This window comes from Pyrus communis, chromosome 13 (genome assembly GCF_963583255.1).
Source record: "Pyrus communis chromosome 13, drPyrComm1.1, whole genome shotgun sequence".
NCBI classification, from domain to species: domain Eukaryota; kingdom Viridiplantae; phylum Streptophyta; class Magnoliopsida; order Rosales; family Rosaceae; genus Pyrus; species Pyrus communis.
The window spans coordinates 4,727,231-4,735,324 of record NC_084815.1 but is presented as its reverse complement, the minus strand read 5'-3'; the positions used below and the strand labels follow the sequence as shown (position 1 = coordinate 4,735,324).

General features: G+C 37.8%; 1 long non-coding RNA gene across 1 annotated transcript; it reads left to right on the top strand.

Moving 5' to 3' along the window:
- Window positions 1–711: 711 nt before the first annotated feature.
- Window positions 712–2,891, top strand: LOC137713998 (uncharacterized). Its single transcript, XR_011065350.1, has 5 exons — window positions 712–848; window positions 930–1,038; window positions 1,140–1,208; window positions 1,900–1,962; window positions 2,650–2,891. It is a non-coding gene; the product is annotated as an uncharacterized lncRNA (long non-coding RNA).
- The last annotated feature ends 5,203 nt before the right edge of the window (window positions 2,892–8,094 follow it).

Here is an 8,094-nt window from a genome sequence, read left to right as displayed (position 1 = left end):
AATTTATATGAAAGTTCCCGAAGGATTTACATTAACCGGTTCAAATATTTCCAAACCCCAGAACACGCTTTCAATTTGGCTGAGGCGTTTACTCTACGGTTTGAAACAATCCGGAAGAATGTGGTATAACCGCTGAGTGAGTATTTGACTAGTCAGGGATATGTAAACAACGAACTATGCCCTTGTGTGTTCATTAAAAAGTCACATTCCAGATTTGCAATTGTTGCAGTATATGTTGATGACAAGAATCTTATCGGAACTCCTGAAGAGCTTGCGAGAACTGTCACGCACCTGAAGTCGAAATTTGAGATAAAAGATCTTGGTAAGACTCGATATTATCTTGGTCTCAAGATATAGCATTGTTCAGATGGAATCCTAGTACATCAATCGAACTACACCCAGAAGGTGTTGCGCAACTTTAATGATGTAAGAACCCGTCCCGGAATTTACGTAAGAAAATAGGTATTTTTGTATTTTCACTAAGTTTGGAGGATACCTTCCTTTTTAAAATTGTTTTTGAACCTTAATTGGTGAGCCCAAGGGGCCCACCCCCTGTTTTTGTCCCCCGGTTCCTTCCCTTTCCCTTTTCTTTTCTTTTTTTTTCTTCTGAAAAGTCTTCTCCTCTCTTCTCTCTTTCTTCCTCCGTGCTCTTTCTTTCCCCCCTCCTCTCGGTGCTCTTTCCTCCGACAAGAACACACACACACACACACCCACAACTACACCTACTCGAGGAAATCATCACCATCATCGCCATTCAACTGCATCTCTCTCTCTCTCTCTCTTTCCCCTGCTCGCGGCGCCGGGAGGACACGAACACCTCCAGCGAGTTTTGGTTGTTTTCCGGTTGGGTAAGCCCTTTTTTCTTCTTCTTTTCTTATGTTAGACTTTGCCTAGATGTGGTTTTTGAGTTTGGGTTCTTGATTTCCAAGGTTTTGGAGTGTTTTTGGCACGGGTGAGTGCACACCCAATTTTCCGGCGAGCACCGCCCCTTTCGAGGCAATTTCCGGCCAAACCACGGCGAGTTGGCCGGCGTGCGAGGTATCAATCTCTTCATCTCGCTGAGTACTACAACTTTCCTTTTTGTTTCACCTAATTTCATTGAGTATTGAAGAAGTTATACTCATTTGAATCTTACCCAGTTTCCGGCGACCTCAGTGACTTTCGAGGTGTTTTCCAGCCAAACCACGGCGAGTTAGACGTCGTGTGAGGTACCATTCTCTTCGTCTCTTCGAGAGCTACGATTTTCGTTTTTGAATCACTTGATTTGGTCGAGTATGAACAAAGTTATGGACGTTCGAAGTTTGTTTAAATTCCGGCCGAATTCCGGCGTCCTTCTCCGGCGCACCCAGGCCTTCGGGCCGTTCTCCACCCTCACACGGGCCTTAGGCCTGTTTGGTCTCTGGCCCAAAACCCTAAACCTTTTCTTTTTTTATTTTTATTTTGTTTCATTTAAAAAAAACCCAAAGGCCTTAGGGCCTTGGTTGCAGCCCAAACCCATTTCCCCTTTTTAATTAGGCCTTAGGGCCTGTTAGCCCAAAACCCATCGCCCTTTCTGTTGTGGGCCTTTGGGCCGCATGGGTTCAAGCACAACCCAACCCACTTAAAAACCTAACCCAATTATCCTAACCCAAACCCTTTAGGCCAAACCCAGATCCAACCCAAGTCCAAACCCTTTAACCCAACATGGATCCAAGCCCAGACCCGTTTGACCCGGACCCGGTCTGACCGTTGACTTTGACTTTAACCAGTCAACGTTGACTTTGACCGTTGACTTTTTGAGTGTTCGTGCGGGAACCCTCCTAGGCTAATTTCGACGTTGTGAATCCGTTTCCGATGTCCGTTTTCCCAAATTCAATCGTTTGAGTAGAGTTTGACTAAATGTACCATTTATGTGCTTAGGGGCGATTATCTGTGGCGTTTCCTTCTTCGTTAGATGGCATGGCTTTTCGACGGCGAAGTACTGTGAGTGGACCCCTTCTAAAAATGCATGTTTTAATGGTAGAATTGCATACACAGAAAAGCATGACTTTATGATTATGTTTTATGAAACGTTTTGAGATAACATGCTTACTGAGGCTAGTTTGAATTATTACTATTTTTCCTATAACCCATGTTCTTATAGCATATCTGATGGATGACGATATGATATTTAGAACATGTTTAGAACACCTCTTTATAGTATAGATGATGGATGACTTTATACTATGAAGTTGATTTTCAATATATGTATGTTCACTGGTTTTGTACTTACCTAGTGGTCCCTTCCGCTACGGGACGTAGGGATAGATCCGGTCCGTCCCGGGCGACGGTTTCGTGTTGGCATAGGGCCTGGAGTGTGTTTTCCTCTGACTGTCTGCTCAGAGACGGGGAGCCGGCAAGGGGCCTGAAGTGCATTTTCCTCTGACTGTGTGCTCAGAGACGGGGAGCCGGCATGGGGCCTGAAGTGTTATATTGGACATTCACTAGTGATTATTATTTTATGCGAATGATGATTTGAGATATTGCACGACATGCTAGGTTTCGGAAAACCTATGTTTATCATTATATATGTGTTTTCATAAAACCTGGGGGTTAGTATGTTGATAACTGTTTTATTATATATATATATATCAACTTGGTCCACTCATGTTTGTTTTGCGCCCCCTTCAGGACTTAGAATCGAGGCATACAATCCCGACGTCCAGGCACTTCCGCATCGGCATCTTCGAGTCCTCTCGGTGTAGGACCCACTCCTTTGTTTCATTCAATTTTATATTATTTTCTTTTAGTGTTCTAGGTTAGTGGTGTGCTCTGAACACGGTCCTTATTTGCATATTCATTATTCTTTTATATTTATAAACCTTATTTATCCCTTATTTTCAGCATTTGCACTTAATAAATGGCTTTCGTCACTCTCGAGTGTCGGCCAGCACGTGCCTATCCTAGTATTCGGGGAATATCGGGGTCGGGGCGTGTCAAATGAGGATAAAGCGAACCCTTCAGGTACTCCTATGGTCATTCTATCACTAGATGTAAAACAAGATCCCTTGCTTCCGAAAGAGGACGATGAAGAGATTTTGGAACCTGAAGTTCCTTATCTAAGTGCGATAGGCACTTTATTGTACTTAGCTCAATGCACTAGACCCGAGATCACATTCTCTGTTAATCTTTTGGCAAGATACAGTAATGCACCAACATGCAGACACTAGACTGGCATGAAAGACATTTTTCGTTACCTTAAAGGTACTACGGATCTGGGTTTGTTCTATTCCTATGAATCCTCGAATGATGTTGCACCCTTTGCTTCTCAAGTTGATTCTCGCCTTGTTGGTTATGCCGATGCAGGATACTTATCCGATCTGCACAAGGCGCGTTCTCAAATGGCTATGTTTTTACCGTTGGAGGCACCGCAATATCTTGGAGGTCAACTAAACAAACCTTAGTTGCCACTTTGTCTAACCATGCTGAAATTCTCGCCTTACATGAAGTAACTCGGGAATGCTTTTGGTTGAGAGCAGTAGTGGGCCATATTCGAAGCTTCTGCGATCTTTATCCCACCGTTGATATCCTGACGACGATTATGAGCATTTTTCTCACTGGGTTTTTGCTACCTAACTAGGTTTTAATGAGGCACATATCTTGGGTTGGTCATATTCTTGATGACATCCCGTAGATGTTACTTTTGACTTTGCATTTCTCATACATTTTTCCTTAGACTATGGATTTTGTCCCTATAAGGTTTTTTTAGTGAGACTTACTACTTATGCAAGTTCCTACCTTATTGAGAATAAGTGTTGTTCCTTAGAATCAATGTCGATGAGTCGTTTTCCTCAACTTCTGTATGATGCTAAATCTACCTTGAGTATTTACACACTCAAGGGGGAGTGTTGTAAACATTCCTAGTTCAAGTATAATTGTGTAAATCCTAGATTAAATTTTATTATAGTTATCATTTCCTATTATATCTTGTATTCCTTGGGGATGAAGGAATATCTTCTCTTCCTTTACTACTATAAATAAAGGCACAATGTAGGAGGGATAACAACACACACATTCCCCTACAATTCTACAAACACATCTCTCTCTCTTCTCCTTTCCGTCGACCCTCTCTCTCCTTGTCAAATAAAATAGACCACAACATTAAATACTTTTTTGCTTTCATTTTGTGTGATTTTTCTTATCTTCTACATCTCTCACATCATTCTTCGTCCACTAATTCTGCTCATTTTCATCCTTCATTTTCCCTCTATCACAAATATAAAAAAAAAAAAAAAAATGAAGGAAGGAAAGTGTTATTGACACTCCAAAAAAGTCGTTTTGAACTTCTCCTAAATGAATTTTTATTTCTAATAGAAAATTTTGAAGTGTAGGATGACTTTTTTTGAGTGACAAACATCTCCCTAAATTATATTATACACACACACACACACTAAAAGAGTAACTTTCAATTTAATTCCCATTGTGTCCTAACAGACTTAGATCACTGTTACTTCTACAGTGTGCTTCCCTTTTTGCCCCTGCTTGATTTGTATAATTTTGATTTTGCCTCTTCTCTACTCTTCTGCTTTATTTTTGTCACTGTGGGAAGGGAAATATATGTATGTACAGGTGTGGGTCATTTAGGAAGGAAAAGAGGTAAAACGTAAACGTGTTGATCATCTAGGATGGGAGGGAGTCCCTCTCATTCCACTCTTTATCTCATTTCTCTATTCTACAACACGCTCATCTAAGGGGGGTGTAGTCAATTTGGATTTCACAGGATTTTAATAGATTTTGTTAAGGGACATATTTTAAAGGATTTTAATAGATTCTATAATTTTATATGGATTTTGAAAGATTTATATGAATTTCCATTATAGATTTCTATGGATTGTATGAACTTCTTTCATGGATTCTTAGGATTTGTGTGGACATTTTTCATGGATTTTTATCAAAGTTACAAATGGCTAATATATTTCTTCCCAATTTTTATCTAATCACATCTCATAACATATCGACCCAAAATCTCAGTAGTATCAAATTCATGTAAAAAATTGCCACAACATTACACACATTATACGAAAAGCAATTAAAACCAACAGAAACTTCATTAGACGAAAGGTGGAGGAAAACAAACTCAACCAATTCATCATATACTTCTTTGAGGCATTTAAACAAACAGCTTGTAGGCCAAAATTGCATAACCCTAGTTCACCAAACCAGTAAAGGGAATTCCCGAAAAACAATTTTTTTCTACTTTCTGATTAAACAAAAACAAACTCAATTGCCATTTTCACGTATTGAATCCAGATCAACGAATTTTTCAATTGCATTCATCTAACCCACCAAAAAATTGTTCCAGTTTTGATAATTTAAATTCTTTTCAACACCCCCAAAAAAATTGCAAATGAGTAGTGGAAAGAGCACGAATTATAAAGCAAAAAAATAAAAAAATAAAAAAATAAATAAAGGGATAAAATCCCAATTCAGAAAAATCATGTTCCAATTGTTACTCATCTTCCTAAAGGAACAAACCAAATGCAGAAAAAAATATAGCAAAAATGCGACATGTGAGTTTAGTGGGGAATGCTTGGAACTCATGCTAGGACAATTCATCTTTTATGGTTTGGCGTGAAAAGAAATTAGATGAGGAGGGTTGTATTGTTTATGGCATTTGGTATTTATACCACCCACCTTCAAATCCATTAAAATCTTTCATCCACCAAAATTCTAGCAAATTTTTAGCATTCTCACTACACTTAGATTTGTATGGACTTTTTAAAATTTTAATTGACTACCCGTAGATTTGGATGTATTTTTTAAATCTTCTCAAATCTTGATTTAACTACACCCTGATTTTAAAATCTTTTAAAACCCATCTAATTGACATTTTAAAATCTATTAAAATACCATCAAATCCAAATTTGACAACACCCCTAATTTTAAAAGTTGGGGGTAAAACTGGGCTCTTCTAGAGGCTTCACCCCATCACTCACCAGCGAACCCACCTTTCCCTTATTTTCTCTTTCAAATCAAACTTTTTGAAATCTTCAAAATTCCGACAACAGCCTTCGTTGTGTCTTCTACGACTTCGACTAGAACCCGTCTCGACTTCTCTCTTAGAACCCAGCTCAAGTCCTGGTTTTTTCTTCTCAGAATCTTACAATACCATTCGTTTCTTCGTATTCTCTGTATGTTTGGCTGAAATTCTAAGTTGCCGACTCCAGCTGTTTTCCTTCTCGACTCATCTGCCAAAATCTCTTCAGTTTCAACAACAGCAGTCACCACTCTTCTCAAAGGTAAATTTATCTTCTCTTTTTTGAATTCAGAATCTTCCAAATCCTCATCTACATCGTTTGATTTCTACAATTTTGATTCCACAGAAACATGGACTTGCTTTGTTCTCTATGCAGCGCTGCCCATTTTCCACCAAAATCACATCTCAAACTCTTCCAATTTCGAACACGACATGCCCGGCGAAGGTCAGTACCCTCACTCATACTCAATTTTTCCAAAAAGATAATTTTAATATCAGTGATGGGTTTTTAACAAGGGCTTCAATTGAGTTAGGGTTTTGTTATGTTATATCCCATTTTCCACCAAAATCACATCTCAAACTCTAAAGAAAAGGAGCAAGATGATCAAAAGCAACAATCTGCATCACCTTTCTTTGTTAAAAATTTTGAACTGATCCTAGGTGAGAAGAAGCGTTGATACTCAATAAATTTAGTTCCTGAGAAAGTAGTGTTGCGCAAGGTTTTGGAGCCAAATTTCTCCCTACCTGCGTTTTTTCTCACCCTTTGCACGACGAACAGTTAGTGTTGTTGTGCAATACCTTTTGTGCGACTACTATGTTTGTCGCGTAAGGTGTTTATTTTCTTCTTTTGTCAACACATTTTGCACGACAAAATGTCTTCCATCGCATAAAGTCTTGTCACTCAAATAATTTTTTCTACTATTGTCCTCTATGAAACTATACATGCTGAAATTTTTTTGTATTTGACGAACCTAAAAATATTTTATAGAACTATCTCATTTATATATCATTGAAAGATTTTAGAAAAGTTTAAAAATTAGAAGGTATTCAATTCGAATTTTAAACGAATTTATGAAATGTCCAAAGGTATTAAATTAGAAATTTAAAGGAGTTCTTTAAATTTAGGTATATTCAATCAGGGTTTGATCTTAAAGAATTTTAAAAAGTAAAGATTTTGATTGATTTGGAGGAATTTCATAGTGTATTATAGGCTTTAAATCATGCTTTTCCCCTAGGGGTGAAATTTTTTGCCAAATTACCATACCAACCGAATTACCACCATACCAAAGTTGTGCCAAAAATTTTGTACCATTGGTAATGGTACAATATTTGTACCATACCATACATTTTTGGTATGGTAATGGTATTCAAAACTATTACCAGTGGTATACCATACCGTACCACAACTATTCATTTATATATAATTAGGTATTATTATCATTATATATTCACTTTATATTTTTTTTTTCCTAGCCATTATTCCAATCATCTCACCCTCTAACCTTTACTTTCCCAATAAAAAAACCTAAGCCTTCTTGCGATGCAACTCTTCATCTATTCACTCATCTAGCCACCGACTTCATCTGTGTTGCTCCAATTCCGACGACTCTCTTTCTCTCCGGAGTCCATCTCATCTTCTCCTTCATCAAATTGGGATGTCTTTCTCCTTGGTTTCGTCTATCAAGTTAATTTTTGTACAATTTTAAAGAATGTAAAGATGAAATTTAGGAATCTTTGTACTATTTTTTTTAGGGATATTAGGTTCTTTTAGCAATTCTTCCATTTATTTACTTCTCGTTTCTTAAATGAATCTCTATAAAATTTCATAATTAAATTTAAAAAAAAAGTTTTAGAAACCCAAAGGGAGTGGCCAAAATCGGTTTGGGCCTTGAATTGGGTTGGAAAAAGAAATCAAATTTTGGCCCAAAAAAGGGCCCAAAACAAAGTGGTAATTACTATTACCATACCATGCCAACCAAACTATTTGGCATGCCGAAATTCGGTATATCAAAAATTTGACACGATAATGGTAATAAATTGTCATACCAAAAATTTGGTATGGTAATTGGTACATGAATTTTGATACGGTAATCGTACCA